Consider the following 16,190-nt stretch of genomic DNA (forward strand, 5'->3'; position numbering starts at 1 on the left):
TGTATGTGTCGGCTATGCCTAATTGGTTTCTAGTGTTGTTCAAGTCCTCTATCAGTCTTCTATTTGGTTCTTGTCCATTATTGGAGATGAGGTATTGAAATCTCCAACTGTGTATTTCACATTTAATTATGTCAGTTTTTGCTTTCATGTATTTTGGGGGCGTTTGACATGTGCATATGTGCACAATTGTTGTGTCTTCATAAACTGAAGTTTTGTCAGCATATACTGACCTTCTTTGTCTTGTTACTGTTTTGACTGAAAATCTATTTTGTCTCGCACTGTAGCCATTGTTAAAATATACGATTTTCATGGAATAACTTTTTGCTACCTTTTACTTCCGAGCTTTTTGTATCTTAGTATTCAAACTTTGTCTCGGCTGGGAGTGGTGGCTCGTGCCAATAATCCTAGCACTTTGGGAGGCCAAGGTGAGCAGATCACTTGAGGTCAGGAGTTCGAAAGTGGACTAATCAATATGGTGAAACCCTGTTTCTATTAAAAAATATAAACAAATTAGCTGGGCATGGTGGTGGACACCTGCAATCCCAGCTACTCAGGAGGCTGCGGCAGGAGAATTGCTTGAACCTGGGAGGTAGTGGTTGCAGTGGGCCGAGATCACTCCACTGCACTCCAGCCTTGGCAACAGAATGAGATTCCACCTCATAAAAATAAAAAATAAAATTTGTCTCTATGGGCTGGGTGCAGTGCTTACGCATGTAATCCTAGCACTTTGGGAGGCCAAGGCGGGTGGAACACTTGAGGTCAGGAGTTAGAGACCAGCTTGGCCAACATGGTGAAACCCCGTCTCTACTAAAAATAGATTCGCTGGATGCATTGGCAGGTGCCTATAATCCTATTTACTCAGGAGACTGAAGCAGGAGAATTGCTTGAACCTGTGGGACAGAGGTTGCAGTGAGCTGATTTGGTGCCACTTCATTTCAGCCTGGGTGAAAGAGCAAAACTCTGTCTCTAAAAGAAAGTGTCTATACGGCATATAGATAGATCATGTTCTAAAAATCCATTCTGCCAATCTTTTTTTTTTTTTTTTTTTTTTTCCTGAGACAGGGTCTTGCTCTTGCTCTGCTGTCCAGGCTGGAATGCAGTGGCATGATCACAGCTCACCACAGCCTTGACCTCCTGGGCTTAAGTGATCTTCCCACTTCAGCCACCTGAGAGCTGGAACCACAGATGCACACCAGCATGCCTGGCTAATTTTAAAATTCTTTTGTAGAGAGAGTCTCACCATGTTGCCCATGCTGGTCTAAAACTAGTGAGCTCAAGCCATCCTCCCACCTCAGCCTCCAAGTACAGGTGTGAGCCACTGCACATGGTCCAATCTCTGCTTTTTAATTGGAGAATTTAACCCATTTTTGTTCATAGTAATTAACGAGAAAATCTTTACTTCTGCCATTTAGCTGTTTGTTTTCTGAATGTCTTTTTCTTTATTTTATTTATTTTTTTTTGAGACAGAGTTTTGCTCTTGTTTCCCAGGCTGGAGTGCAATGGTGTTATCTTGGCTTACCCCAGCCTCAGCCTCCTGGGTTCAAGTCATTCTCCTACCTCAGCCCCCCAAGTAGCTGGGATTACTGGCTATACTTTTTAGTTATTTTCTTACTGGTTACCTTTGGGATTACAAGAAATATCTTAAAACAATCTAGCTTGAATAATACCAACTGAATTTAAGTAGTATATATTGCTCTTACACATCTTCCCTCTTTATATACTGTCATTGTCATGTATAATATCTTTATAGTTTTTTTCCATTAACATGGATTTATAGTTTTATAAATTTTACCTTTAAATTATAAGAAAAAGGATGCATTACAAACCCAAAGTGCAATAATACTGGCTTTGCTAATTACCTGTTAGTTACCTCTACCAGTGTTCTTTAGTTTTTCATATGGCTTCAAGTTACTGTCTGGTGTTTATTTCAGCTGGAAGGACTCCCTTTACCATTTATTGCAGGGCAGGTCTACTAATAAACTCCCTTAATTTTGATCTAAGAATGTCTTAATTTCTCTTTCATCCTTAAAAGATGTTTTGCCTCTTCTTTCAGGACTTTTTTTTAAGAATCTTTTTTGAGACAGAGTCTTGCTCTGTCACCCAGGCTGGAGTATAGTGGCACAATTTTGGCTCACTGCAAACTGTCTCCTGGGTTCATACAATTATCCTGCCTCAGCCTCTCAAGTAATTAGAACTACAGGTGTGTGCCACCATGCCTGTCTAGTTTTGTATTTTTAGTAGAGACAGGATTTCACCATGTTGGCCAGGCTGCTCTGGAACTCCTGACTTCAAGAGATCCACCCACCTCAGCCTCCCAAAGTACAATAATTACAGGCATGAGTCACCATGTCCAGCCTTCTTTCAGCACTTTAAATATGTCATCCTATTTTGCATTCTAGACTCCATGGTTTCTGATGAGAAATCAGCTGCTAATCTTGAGGATCTCTTGTATGTGATAAATCGTATCTTGGTGCTTTCAAAATTTTCTGTCTTTTGACAATTTGACTAATACATTTGGGTATGGATCTCTTTGAGTTTATCATGATTGAAGTTCATTGAGTTTCTTGGATATGAAGATTTATGTCTTTTATCAAATTTGGGAAGTTTTGGACCATTATTGAAATAATCTCTGCCTTTTATTTCTGAACTCTCAGTAAATGTATCTTAGTACATTTAATGGTGTCCCACAGGAACCTCTGGTTCTGTTCATTTTTCTCCATTCCTTTCTTCTCCCTAAACAGAATAATTTCTATTGCCTTATCTTCAAGTACACTGATTCTTCTGCCTGTTCAATCTGCTGTAGAATCTCTCTAATACATTTTTCTTCTCAGTTATGATACTTCTCAGGTCCAGAACTTCTAGTCGGTTTTTATGATTTCTATCTCTTTATTGCTAATCACCCATTTGCTCAAATATTATTTCCCATGGTTTCCTTTAGCTCATCAAGCATTCTTTGTACAGGTGATTTAATGTCTTTGACTAGGAATTTTAATGCCTGAGCTTCCTCAAGGATAGTTTTTGTCAAATCCTCTTTTCCCCTATGAATGAGCCATATTTTCTTGTTTCTTTGTAATTTTTTGAGACCTGAACATTATTACAATGAGTGACTCTGGAAATCAGATTGTCTGATTCTGTGACCATAGTGACTTTTCCAAACTGTTTTTGCCAGGCTTATATTTGTATTCCTTGCTGTGTGTAGTCATTGAAGTTTTTTTCCTTTATCATTATTATTTTTCATTATTTAAGTTTCAAGATACATGTGCAGAACGTGCAGGTTTGTTACATAGGTATACATGTGCCAAGGTGGTTTGCTGCACCCATCAACCCATCATATACATTAGGTATTTCTCCTAATGCTATCTGCCCCCCACAGCCCTCTACCCCCTGACAGGCCCCAGCATGTGATGTTTCCCTCTCTGTGTCCATGTGTTCTCATTGTTCAGCTCCCACCTATGAGTGAGAACATGTGGTATTTGGTTTTCTGTTCTTGTGTTAGTTTGCTAAGAATGATGGTTTCTAGCTTCATCCATGTCCCTGCAAAGGATATGAACTCATCATTCTTCATGGCTCCATAGTATTCCATGATGTATATATGACACATTATCCAGTCTGTCATTGATGGGCATTTGGGTTGTTTCTAAGTCTTTGCTATTGTGAACAGTGCTGCAATAAACATAGGTGTGCGTGTGTCTCTATAGTAGAATCATTTATAATCCTTTCGGTATATACCCAGTAATGGGATTGCTGGGTCAAATGGTATTTCTGGTTCTAGATCCTTGAGGAATTGCCACAGTCTTCCACAATGGTTGAACCAATTTACACTCCCACCAACAGTATAAAAGCATTCCTATTTCTCCGCATCCTCTCTGGCATCTGTTGTTTCCTGACTTTTAAATGATCACCATTCTAATTGGTATGAGATGGTATCTCATCGTGGTTTTGATTTGCATTTCTCTAATGACCAGTGATGGTGAGCTTTTTTTATATGTTGGTTGGCCACACAAATGTCTTCTTTTTAGAAGTGTCTGTTCATATTCTTTGCCCACTTTTTGATGTGATTGTTTTTTTCTTGTAAATTTGTTTAACTTCTTTGTAGATTCTGGATATTAGTCCTTTGTCAGATGGATAGATTGCAAAATTTTTCTCCCATTCTGTAGGTTGCCTGTTTATGCTGATAGTTTATTTTGCTGTGCAGAAGCTCGTTAGTTTAATTAGGCCATTTGTCAATTTTGGCTTTTGCCACCATTGCATTTATTGTTTTAGTCATGAAGTCTTTGCCCGTGCCTATGTCATGAATGGTATGGCCTAGGTTTTCTTCTGGAGTCTTTATGGTTTTAGGTCTTAGATTTAAGTCTTTAATCCATCCTGAGTTAATTTTTGTATAAGGTGTCAGGAAGGGGTCCAGTTTCAGTTTTCTGCATGTAGCTAGCCAGTTTTCCTAACACCATTTATTAAATAGGGAATCCTTTCCGCATTGCTTGTTTTTGTCAGGTATGTCAAAGGACAGCTGGTTGTAGAAGTGTGGTGTTATTTCTGTGGGCTCTGTTCTGTTCCATTGGTCTATATATCTGTTTAGATACTAGTACCATGCTGTTTTGGTTACTGTAGCCTTGTGGTATAGTTTGAAGTCAGGTAGCATGATGGCTCCAGCTTTGTTCTTTTTGCCTAGGATTGTCTTGACTATATGGGCTCTTTTTTGGATCCACATGAAATTTAAAGTAGTTTTTTCTAATCCTGTGAAGAAAGTCAATGGTAGCTTGATGGGGACAATATTGAGTCTATAAATTACTTTGGGTAGTATGGTCATTTTCACAATATTGACTCTTCCTATCCATGAGCATAAAATATTTTTCCATTTGTTTGTGTCCTCTCATTTCCTTGAGCCATGGTTTGTAGCTCTTCTTAAATAGGTTCTTCACATCCCTTGTAAGTTGTATTCCCAGATATTTTGTTCTCTTTGTAGCAATTGTGAATGGGGGTTCACTCGTGATTTGGCTCTCTGTTTGTCTATTATTGGTGTATAAGAATGCTTGTGATTTTTGCACATTGATTTTTGTATCCTGAGACATTTCTAAAGTGGCTTATCAGTGTCAGGAGATTTTGGGCCTAGACAATAGGGTTTTCTAAATATACAATCATGTCATCTGCAAACAGAGACAATTTGACTTCCTCTCTTCCTATTTGAATACACTTTCTTTCTTTCTTTTGCCTGATTTCCCCGGCCAGAACTTCCAATACTATGTTGAATAGAAGTGGTAAGAGATGGCATCCTTGTCTTGTGCCAGTTTTAAAAGGAAATGCTTCCAGCTTTTGCCCATTCAGTATGATATTGGCCGTGAGTTTGTCATAAATAGCTCTTATTTTCAGATATGTTCCATTAATACCTAGTTTATTGACGGTTTTTAGCATGAAGTGGTGTTGAATTTTATCAAAGGTTTTTCCTGCATCTATTGAAATAATCATGCAGTTTTTGTTGTTGATTATGTGATGGATTACATTTATTGATTTGCATATGTTGAACCAGCCTTGCATCCAAGGGATGAAGTTGACTTGATCATGGTGGATAAGCTTTTTGATGTGCTGCTGGATTTGGTTTGACAGTATTTCATTGAGGATTTTTGCATTGATGTTCATCAGGAAAATTGACCTGAAATTTTCTTCTTTTTGTTGTGTTTCTGCCAAATTTTGGTATTGGGATGATGCTGGCCTCATAAAATGAGTTAAGGAGGAGGCCCTCTTTTTCTATTGTTTGGAATAGCTTCAGAAGGAATGGTACCAGCTCCTCTTTGTACCTCTGGTAGAATTCAGCTGTGAATCCATCTGGTCCTGGGCTTTTGTTGGTTGGTAGGCTGTTAATTACAGCCTCAATTTTACAACTTGTTATTGGCCTATTCAGAGATTTGACTTCTTCCTGGTTTAGTCTTGGGAGGGTTTATGTGTCCAGGAATTTATCCATTTCTTCTAGATTTTCTAGTTTATTTGCCTAGAGGTGTTTACAGCATTCTCTGATGGTAGTTTGTATTTCTGTGGGATCAGTGGTGATATTCCCCTTATCATTTTTTATTGTGTCTATTTGATTCTTCTCTCTTTTCTTCACTAGTCTGGCTAGCAGTCTATCTATTTTGTTGATCTTTTCAGAAAACCAGCTCCTGGATTCATTTTTTTTTTTTTTTAAGGGTCTTTTGTGTCTTTGTCTCCTTCAGTTCTGCTCTGATGTTTATTATTTCTTGTCTTCTGCTAGATTTTGTTTGGTCTTATTTCTCTAGTTATTTTAATTGTGGTGTTAGGGTATTTATTTTAGATCTTTCTTGTTTTCTCTGGGCATTTAGTGCTATAAATTTCCCTCTAAACACTGCTTTGGCTGTGTCCCAGAGATTCTAGTATGTTCTGTCTTTGTTCTCATTGGTTTTAAAGAACTTATTTATTTCTGCCTTAATTTCATTATTTACCCAGTAGTCCCTCAGGAGCAGATTGCTTAGTTTCCCTGTAGTTTTGCGGTTTTGAGCGAGTTTCTTAATCCTGAGATCTAATTTGATTGCACTGTGGTCTGAGAGACTGTTGTGATTTCCATTCTTTTGCATTTGCTGAGGAGTGTTTTACTTCCAATTATGTGGTCAATTAAAAAAACAGAAATAAAAACAATTATGTGGTCAATTTTGGAATAAGTTGTGATATGGTGCTGAGAAGAATGTATATTCTGTCGATTTGGGGTAGAGAGTTCTGTAGATGTCTATTAGGTCTGCTTGGTCCAGAGCTGAGTTCAAGTTCTGAATATTCTTGTTAATTTTCTGTCTCATTGATCTGTCTGATATTGACAGTGGGGTGTTAAAATCTCCCACTCTTACTGTGTGGGAATCTAAGTCTCTTTGTAGGTCTCTAGGAACTTCCTTTATGAATCTGGGTGTTCCTTTATTGGGTGCATATATATTTAGGATAGTTAGCTCTTGTTGCATTGATCTCTTTACTATTAGGTAATGCCCTTCTTTGTCTTTTTTGATCTATGTTGGCTTAAAGTCTGTTTTATCAGAGACTAGGATTGCAACCCCTGGTTGGTTGCTTGGTTGGTTTTGCTTTCCATTTGCTTGGTAAATATTCCTCCATCCCTTTATTTTGAACCTATGTGTGTCTTTGCATGTGAGCAATGGGTGTTGACTCTTTATCCAATTTGCAAGTCTGTGTCTTTTAATTGGGGCATTTAGTTTGTTTACATTTAAGGTTATTATGTGTAAACGTGATCTTGTCATTATGATGCTAGCTGGTTATTTTGCCCATTAGTTGGTGCAGTTTCTTCATAGTATCGATGGTCTTTACAATTTGGTATGTTTTGGCAGTGGCTGGTACTGGTTTTTCCTTTCCATGCTTAGTGCTTCCTTCAGAAGCTCTTGTAAGGCAGGCCTGGTGTTGACAAAATCTCTCAGCATTTGCTTGTCTGTAAAGGATTTTATTTTTCCTTTACTTATGAAGCATAGTTTGGCTGGATATAAAATTCTGGGTTGAAAATTCTTTTCTTTCAGAATGTTGAATATTGGCCCCCACTCTCTTCTGGCTTGTGGGATTCCTGCAGAGATCCACCCTTAGTCCGATAGGCTTTGCTTTGTGCATAACCCGACCTTTCTCTCTGGCTGCCCTTAATATTTTTTCCTTCATTTCAACCTTGGTGAATCTGATAATTATGTGTCTTGTGGTTGCTCTTCTTGAGGAGTATCTTTGTGATGTTCTCTGTATTTGCTGAATTTGAATATTTGCCTGTCCTGCTAGGTTGGTAAAGTTCTCCTAGATAATATCCTGAAGTATGTTTTCAAACTTGGTTCCATTCTCCCCATCACTTTCAGGCATACTAATTGAAAGTAGATTTTGTTTTTCATAGTCTCATATTTCTTGTTGGCTTTGTTCATTTCTTTTCATTCTTTTTTTTGCTAATCTTGTCTTCACACTTTATTAAGTTGATCTTCAGTCTCTGCTATCCTTTCCTCTGCTTGATCGATTCAGTTATTGATACTTGGATATGCCTCACAAAGTTCTTGTGCTGTATTATCAGCTCCATCAGGTCATTTATGTTCTTCTGTAAACTGGTTATTCTAGTTTGCAACTTCTCTAACTTTTTTTCAAGGTTCTTGGCTTCCCTGCATTGGGTCAGAACATACTCCTTTAGCTTGGAGAAGTTTGTTATTACTCACTTTCTGAAGCCTATTCCTGTCAATTTGTCAAACTCATTCTCCATCCAGTTTTGTTATCTTGCTGGACAGAAGTTGTGTTCCTTTGGAGGAGAAGAGGCATTCTGGTTTTTGAAATTTTCAGCATTTTTGTGCTTGTTTTTCCTCATCTTCATGGATTTGATGTTGGTGAGCTTCAGATGGAGTTTCTGTGTGACTGTCCTTTTGGTTGATGTTGATGCTATTCCTGTTTGTTTTCCTTCTAACAGTCATGCCCTTCTGCATGTCTTCTGGAGTTTGCCGGTGTTCCACTTTAGACCCTGTTTGTCTGTATCACCAGCGGAGGCTGCAGAACAGCAAAGATTAGATTACTGCCTCTTCCTTCTTCTGGAGACTTTGTCCCTAGGGGGCACCTGCCAGATGCCAGCTGGAGCTCTCCTGTATGAGGTGTCTGTCAACCCCTGCTGGGAGGTGTCTCCCAGTCAGGAGGCACGGGAGTCATGGGCCCACTTGAGGAATCAGTCTGTTCCTTAGCAGAACCTGCTCTCACTCTGTGGATTTCACGTTCACTTCTTCAGTCAATCTGTGCCTTTGGTATGAGGTTCTTTTTTTGGTCTTATTTTATTTTTTATTTTTTAAATGGAGTTTCACTCTTGTTGCTCAGGCTGGAGTGCAATGGCACAATCTGGGCTCACTGTAACATTTGCCTCCTGGGTTCAAGCGATTCTCCTGCCTCAGCCTGCCAAGGCAGGTGGATCACCTGAGGTCAGGAGTTCGAGACCAGCCTGGCCAACACGGTGAAACACTCTCTCTACTAAAAATACAAAAATTAGCCAGGCATGGTGGTGGGTGCTATAATCTTAAATACTCGGGAGGCTGAGGCAGGAGAATCACTTGTACCCAGGAGGCAGAGGTTGCAGTGAGCCAAAACTGCACCACTGCACTCCAGCCTGGGCAACAAGAGTGAAACTCTGTTTTTTAAAAAAAAAAAAAAAAAGGAACAAAAATGAATTAAGACGTACCTTATGGCTAACATATGGTCTATCCTGAAAATGTTCTATGTGCACTTGAAGAATGTGTAGTCTGCTGCTGCTGGTTTGAGTGTTGTGTATACGTCTGCTACATCTAATTGGTTTACAGTGTTGCTCACCCTCTGTTTCCTTACAGATCTTCTGTTTGGTAGTTCTTATCCATTATTGGAAATGAGGTATTGAAATCTCTAATTGTGTATTTCTCATTTAATTATGTCAATTTTTGCTTCATATATTTTGGGGGTGTTTTAAGTGTGTATATGTATACAATTGTATCTTGATAAATTGTAGCTTTTGTCAGTATATGCTGACCTTTGTCTTGTGACTGTTTTGACTTAAAATCGATTTTGTCTGATAATACGATAGCCATTGTTAAAATATACAATTTTCATGCAATAACTTTTTCCAACATTTTACTTCTAACCTTTTTTTATCTTTGTATTCAAAATTTGTCTTGGCTGTGCATGGTGGCTCACGCTTGTAATCCTAGCACTTTGGAAAGCCAAGGTGGGCGGATCACTTGAGGTCAGGAGTTTGAAACCAGCCTGGCCAACATGGTGAAACCCTGTCTCTTCTAAACATGCAAACAAATTAGCTGGGAGTGGTAGCGAGTGCCTGTAATCCCAGCTACTTAGGAGGCCCTGGCAGGAGAATCGCTTGAACCTGGGAGGCGGAGGTTACAGTGGGCCAAGATCATGCCACTGCACTCCAGCCTGGGTAACAGAGTGAGATTCCATCCCTAAATAAATAAATAAATAAATAATTTTCCCTGCAGGCTTGGTGCAGTGGCTCACACCTGTAATCCCGGCAATTTGGGAGGCCATGGCAGGTGGATCACCTGAGGTCAGGATTTCGAGACCAGCCTGGCCAACATGGTAAAACCTCATCTTTACTAAAAATACAAAAGTTTCCTGGGTGTGATGGCAGGTGCCTGTAATCCCAGCTACTCGGGAGACTGTGGCAGGAGAATTGCTTGAACCCATGGGGTGGAGGTTTCAGTGAGCTGAGATCATGTCACTTCACTTCAGCCTGGGTGAAAGAGCAAAACTCTGTCTCAAAAAGAAATTGTCTATACAGCATATAGATAGATCATGTTCTAAAAATCCATTCTGCGAATCTTCTCTCCCCACCCCCCCACCCCGAAACAGGGTCTTGCTCTTGCTCTGTTGTCCAGGCTGGAGTGCAGTGGCATGATCACAGCTCACCACAGCCTTGACATCCTGGGCTTAAGTGATCTTCCCACCTCAGCCTCCTGAGAGCTGGGACCACAGATGCACACCAGCATGCCTGGCTAATTTTAAACTATTTTTGTAGATAGAATCTTACCATGTTGCCCATGCTGGTCTAAAACCAGTGAGCTCAAGCCATCCTCCCACCTCAGCCTCCCAAAGTGCTGAGATTACAAGTGTAAGTCACTGCACATGGCCCAATCTCTGCTTTTTAATTGGAGAATTTAACCCATTTATGTTTATACTAAGTAATGAGAAAACATTTACTTCTGCCATTTAGCTGTTTGTTTTCGGTATGTTGTTTTTGTTTTTGAGACAGAGTTTTGCTCTTGTTGCCCAAGCTGGAGTACAATGGCATGATCTCAGCTCACTGCAACCTCTGCCTCCTGGGTTTAAGTGATTCTCCTGCCTCAGCCTCCCAAGTAGCTAAGATTACAGGTATGTGCTACCATTCATGTCTACTTTTGTATTTTTAGTAGAGATGGGGTTTCTCCATGTTGGTCAGACTGGTCTCAAAATCCCGACCTCAGGTGATCTGCCTGCTTCAGCCTCCTAAAGTGCTTGGATCACAGGTGTGAGCCACTGCACCCAGCCTGTTTTCTGTAAGTCTTACATGATTTTTACTCCTCCATTCCTCCACTATGCTTTTTATGGATTTATTTACTCTTGTACAATTTTGATTCCTTTCTTTGTTTTCCTATATACTGTTTAGTTATTTTCTTACTGGTTACCTTTGAGATTACAAGTAACACCTTAAACATGTAACAATCTAGTTTAACTAATACCAACTGAATTTAAGTAATACACACTGCTCTTACACATCTTCCCTCTTTATACTGTCATGGTCATAGATTATATGTTTATACTTTGTTTCCATTAACATGGATTTATAGTTTTATGAATTTTGCCTTTAAATCATAAGAAAAAAGGATGACTTACAAACCCAAAGTGTACTAATACTGGCTTTGCTAACTACCTGTTTGTTACATCTACCAGTGTTCTTTAGATTTTTTTTTTTTTCTTTAGATTTTCATATGGCTTCAAGTTACTATCTAGTGTTTATTTCAGCTGGAAGGACCTTCTTTATCATTTATTGTAGGGCAGGTCTACTAATAAAACTCCCTTAACTTTTGTCTGAGAATGTCTTAATTTCTCCTTCATCCTTAAAGGATGTTTTGTCTCTTCTTTCAGGGCTTTTTTTTTTTTTTTTAGATTTTCTTATGGATTGTGTTTTTTTTTTTCACCCAGGCTAGAGTGCAGTGACACAATCTTGGCTCACTGCAACCTCCATCTCCTGGGTTCAAGCGATTCTCCTGCCTCAGCCTCTCAAGTAGCTGGGACTACAGGCATGCACCCCCATGCCTGGCTAATTTTTGTATTTTTAGTAGGGACGTGGTTTCACCATGATGGCCAGGCTTGTCTCAAACTCCTGACCTCAGGTCATCCACCCACCTCAGTCTCCCAAAATGCAATAATTACAGATGTGAGTCGCCACACCTGACCTTCTTTCAGCACTTTAAATATGTCATCCTATTACCCTATAGACCTCATAGTTTCTGATGAGAAATCAGCTGCTAATCTTGAGGATTTCTTGTGATGCATCACAGGCCCCCAGTGTGTGATAGTTCCTCCCTGTGTCCATGTGTTCTCATTGTTCAACTCCCACTTTTGAGAACATGCAGTGTTTGGTTTTCTATTCTTGTGTTAGTTTGCTAAGAATGATGGTTTCCGGCTTCATCCATGTCCCTGTAAAGGACATACACTCATCCTTTTTCATGGCTCCGTAGTATTCCATGGTGTATATGTGCCACATTTTCTTTATCCAGTCTGTCATTGGGGTTGGTTCCAAGACTTTGCTATTGTGAACAGTGCTGCAATAAACATACCTGTGCACATGTATTTATACTAGAATGACTTATAATCCTTTGGGTATATACTCAGTAATGGGATTGCTGGATCAAATAGTATTTCTGGTTTTAGATCCTTGAGGAATCACTACACTTTATTTTTCACAATGGTTGAACCAATTTACACTCCCACCAACAGTGTAAAAGCATTCCTATTTCTCTACATCCTCTCTAGCATCTGTTGTTTCCTGACTTGATCACCATTCTAACTGGCATGAGATGGTATCTCATCATGGTTTTGATTTGCTTTTCTCTAATGACGAGTGGTGGTGAGCTTTTTTTCATATGTTTCTTGGCCGCATAAATGTCGTCTTTTGAGAAGTTTCTGTTCATATCCTTTGCCCACTTTTTGATGTTTTCTTTTTCTTGTAAATCTGTTTAAGTTCTTTGTAAAGTCCGGATATTAGCCCTTTGTCAGATGGATAGATTGAAGAATTTTTCTCCCATTCTGTAGGTTGCCCATTTACGCTGATGATAGTTTCTTTTGCTGTGCAGAAGCTCTTTAGTTTAATTTTGTCCCATTGGTCAATTTTGGCTTTTGTTGCCATTGCTTTTGGTGTTTTAGTCATGAAGTCTTTGCCCATGTGTATGTCCTGAATAGTGTTGCCTACGTTTACTTCTAGGGTTTTTATGGTTTTAGGTTTTATGTTAAGTCTTTAATCCATCTTGAGTTAATTTTTGTATAAGGTATAAGGAAGGGGTCTAATTTCAGTTTTCTGCATATGGTTAGCAAGTTTTTCCAACACTATTTATTAAATAGGGAATCCTTTCCCCTTTGCTTATTTTTGTCAGGTTTGTCAAAGGTCAGATGGTTGTAGATGTGTGGTGTTATTTCTGAGGCCTCTGTTCCATTGGTCTCTGTATCTATTTTGGTACTTAACCAGTACCATGCTGTTTTGGTTACTGTAACCTTGTAGTATAGTTTGAAGTCAGGTAGTGTGATGCCTCCAGCTTTGTTTCTTTTGCCTAGGACTGTCTTGGCTATACAGGCTCTGTTTTGGTTCCACATGAAATTTAAAGTAGTTTTTTCTAATTCTGTGAAGAAAGTCAGTGGTAGCTTGATGAGGATAGCATTGAATCGATAAATTACTTTGGATAGTATGGCCACTTTCACAGTATTGATTCTTCCTATCCATGAGCATGGAATGTCTTTCCATTTGTTAGTGTCCTCTTATTTCCTTGAGCAGCGGTTTATAGCTCTCCTTTAAGACATTCTTTGCATCCCTTGTAAGTTGTATTCCTAGGTATTTTATTCTCTTTGTAGCAGTTGTGAATGGGAGTTCACTCATGATTTGGCTGTTTGTCAATTATTGGTGTATAAGAATGCTTGTGATTTTTGCACATTGATTTTTGTATCCTGAGACATTGCTGAAGTTGCTTATCAGTTTAAGGGGATTTTAGGCTGAGACAATAGGGTTTTCTAAATATACAATCATGTCATCTGCAAACAGAGACAATTTGACTTCCTATCTTCCTATCTGAATACCCTTTATTTCTTTTTCTTGCCTGATTTCCCCGGCCAGAACTTCCAATATTATGTTGAATAGGAGTGGTAAGAGATGGCATCCTTGTCTTGTGCTGGTTTTCAAAGAAAATGCTTCCAGATTTTGCCCATTCAGTATGACATTGGCTGTGAGTCTGTCATAAAGTAGCCTGAAATTTTCTTTTTTTTCTTTTTTTTTTTTTTTGTTGCATCTCTGCCAGGTTTTGGTATCGGGATGATGCTGGCCTCATAAAATGAGTTAGGTAGGAGGCCCTCTTTTTCTATTGTTTGGAATAGTTTCAGAAGGAATAATACCAGCTTCTCTTTGTACCTCTTGTAGAATTCAGCTGTTAATCCATCTGGGCTTTTTTCAGTTGGTAGACTATTAATTACTGCCTCAATTTCACAACTTGGTATTGGTCTATTCAGGGATTCAACTTCTTCCTGGATTAGTCTTGGGAGGGTGTGTGTGTCCAGGAATTTACCCATTTCTTCTAGATTTTCTAGTTTATTTACGTAGAGGTGTTTCTAGTATTCTCTGATGGTAGTTTGTATTTCTGTGGGATCAGTGGTCATATCCCCTTTATCATTTTTTATTGTGTCTATTTAATGCTACTCTCTCTTATTAGTCTGACTAGCAGTCTGTCTATTTTGCTGATCTTTTCAAAAAACCAGCTCCTGGATTCATTGATGTTTGTTTGTTTGTTTGTTTGTTTTGTTGTTTTTGTTTGTTTTGTTTTTGGTGGGGGGGTCTTTTGTATCTCTATCTCCTTTAGTTCTGCTCTGATCTTAGTTATTTCTTATCTTCGGCTAGCTTTTGAATTTGTTTCGTCTTGCTTCTCTAGTTCTTTTAAATGTGATGTTAGGGTGTTGATTTTAGATCTTTCTGCTTTCTCTTGTGTATGTTTAGTGCTATAAATTTCCCTCTAAATACTGCTTTGGCTGTGTCCCAGAGATTCTGGTATGTTCTTTGTTTTCATTGGTTTCAAAGAACTTATGTATTTCTGCCTTAATTTCATTATTTACCCAGTAGTCCTTCAGGAGCACGTTGTTCAGTTTTCATGTATTTGTGTGGTTTTGAGTGAGTCTCTTAATCCTGAGTTCTAATTTGACAACACTGTGGTCTGAGAGACTGTTATGATTTCTGTTCTTTTACATTTTCTGAGGAGTGTTTTACTTCCAACTATGTGGTCAATTTTGGAATAAGTGTGATGTCATGCTGAGAAGAATGTATATTCTCTTGATTTGTGGTGGAGAGTTCTGTAGATGCCTATTCGGTCTGCTTGGTCCAGAGCTGAGTTCAAGTCCTGAATATCCTCGTTAATTTTGTCTCATTGATCTAATATTGACAGTGGGGTGTTAATGTCTCCCACTATTATTGTGTGGGAGTCTAAGTCTCTTTGTAGGTCTCTAAGAACTTGCTTTATGAATCTGGGTGCTCCTGTATTGGGTGCATATATATTTAGGAGAGTTAGCTCTTCTTGTTGCATTGATCCCTTTACCATTAGGTAATGCCTTTCTTTGTCTTTTTTTATCTTTGTTGGTTTAAAATCTGTTTTATCAGAGACAAGGATTGCAACCCCTGCTGTTTTTGTTTATATGCTTGATAAATATTCCTGCATCCCTTTATTTTGGGCCTATGTGTGTCTTTTCACGTGAGATAGGTCTCCTTAATACAGCACACCAGTGAATCTTAACTCTTCATCCAATTTGCCAGTTTGTGTCTTTTAATTGGCATATTTGGCCTGTTTACATTTAAGGTTATTGTTATGTGTGAATTTGATCTTCTCATTATGGTGCTAGCTGGTTATTTTGCCCATTAGTTGATGCAGTTTCTTCATAGTGTCAATGGTCTTTACAATTTGGTATGTTTCTGCAGTGGCTGGTACTGGTTTTTCCTTTTCGTGTTTAGCGCTTCCTTCAGGAGCTCTTGTAAGGCAGGCCTGGTGGTGACAAACAAAATCTCCCAGCATTTGCTTGTCTGTAAAGGATTTTATTTCTACTTTGCTTATGAAGCTTAGTTTGGCTGGATATAAAATTCTGGGTTGAAAATTAGTTTCTTTTAGAATGTTGAATATTGGTCCCCATTCTATTCTGGCTCACGGGGTTCCTACAGAGATTCACTCTTAGTCTGATAGGCTTCACTTTGTGGGTAACCTGACTTTTCTCTCTGGCTACCCTTAATATTTTTTCCTTCATTTCAACCTTGGTGAATCTGATGATTTTGTGTCTTGCGGTTGCTATTCTTTAGGAGTATCTTTGTGATGTTCTCTGTATTTCCTGAATTTGAATATTTGCCTGTCCTACTAGGTTGGGGAAGTTCTCCTAGATAATATCCTGAAGTGTGTTTTCAAACTTGGGGAGAATGGAACCATCACTTTCAGGCA

This window comes from Sapajus apella, unplaced genomic scaffold (assembly GCF_009761245.1).
Source record: "Sapajus apella isolate SASKATOON/1434 unplaced genomic scaffold, GSC_monkey_1.0 scaffold97, whole genome shotgun sequence".
Taxonomy (NCBI): Eukaryota; Metazoa; Chordata; class Mammalia; order Primates; family Cebidae; genus Sapajus; species Sapajus apella.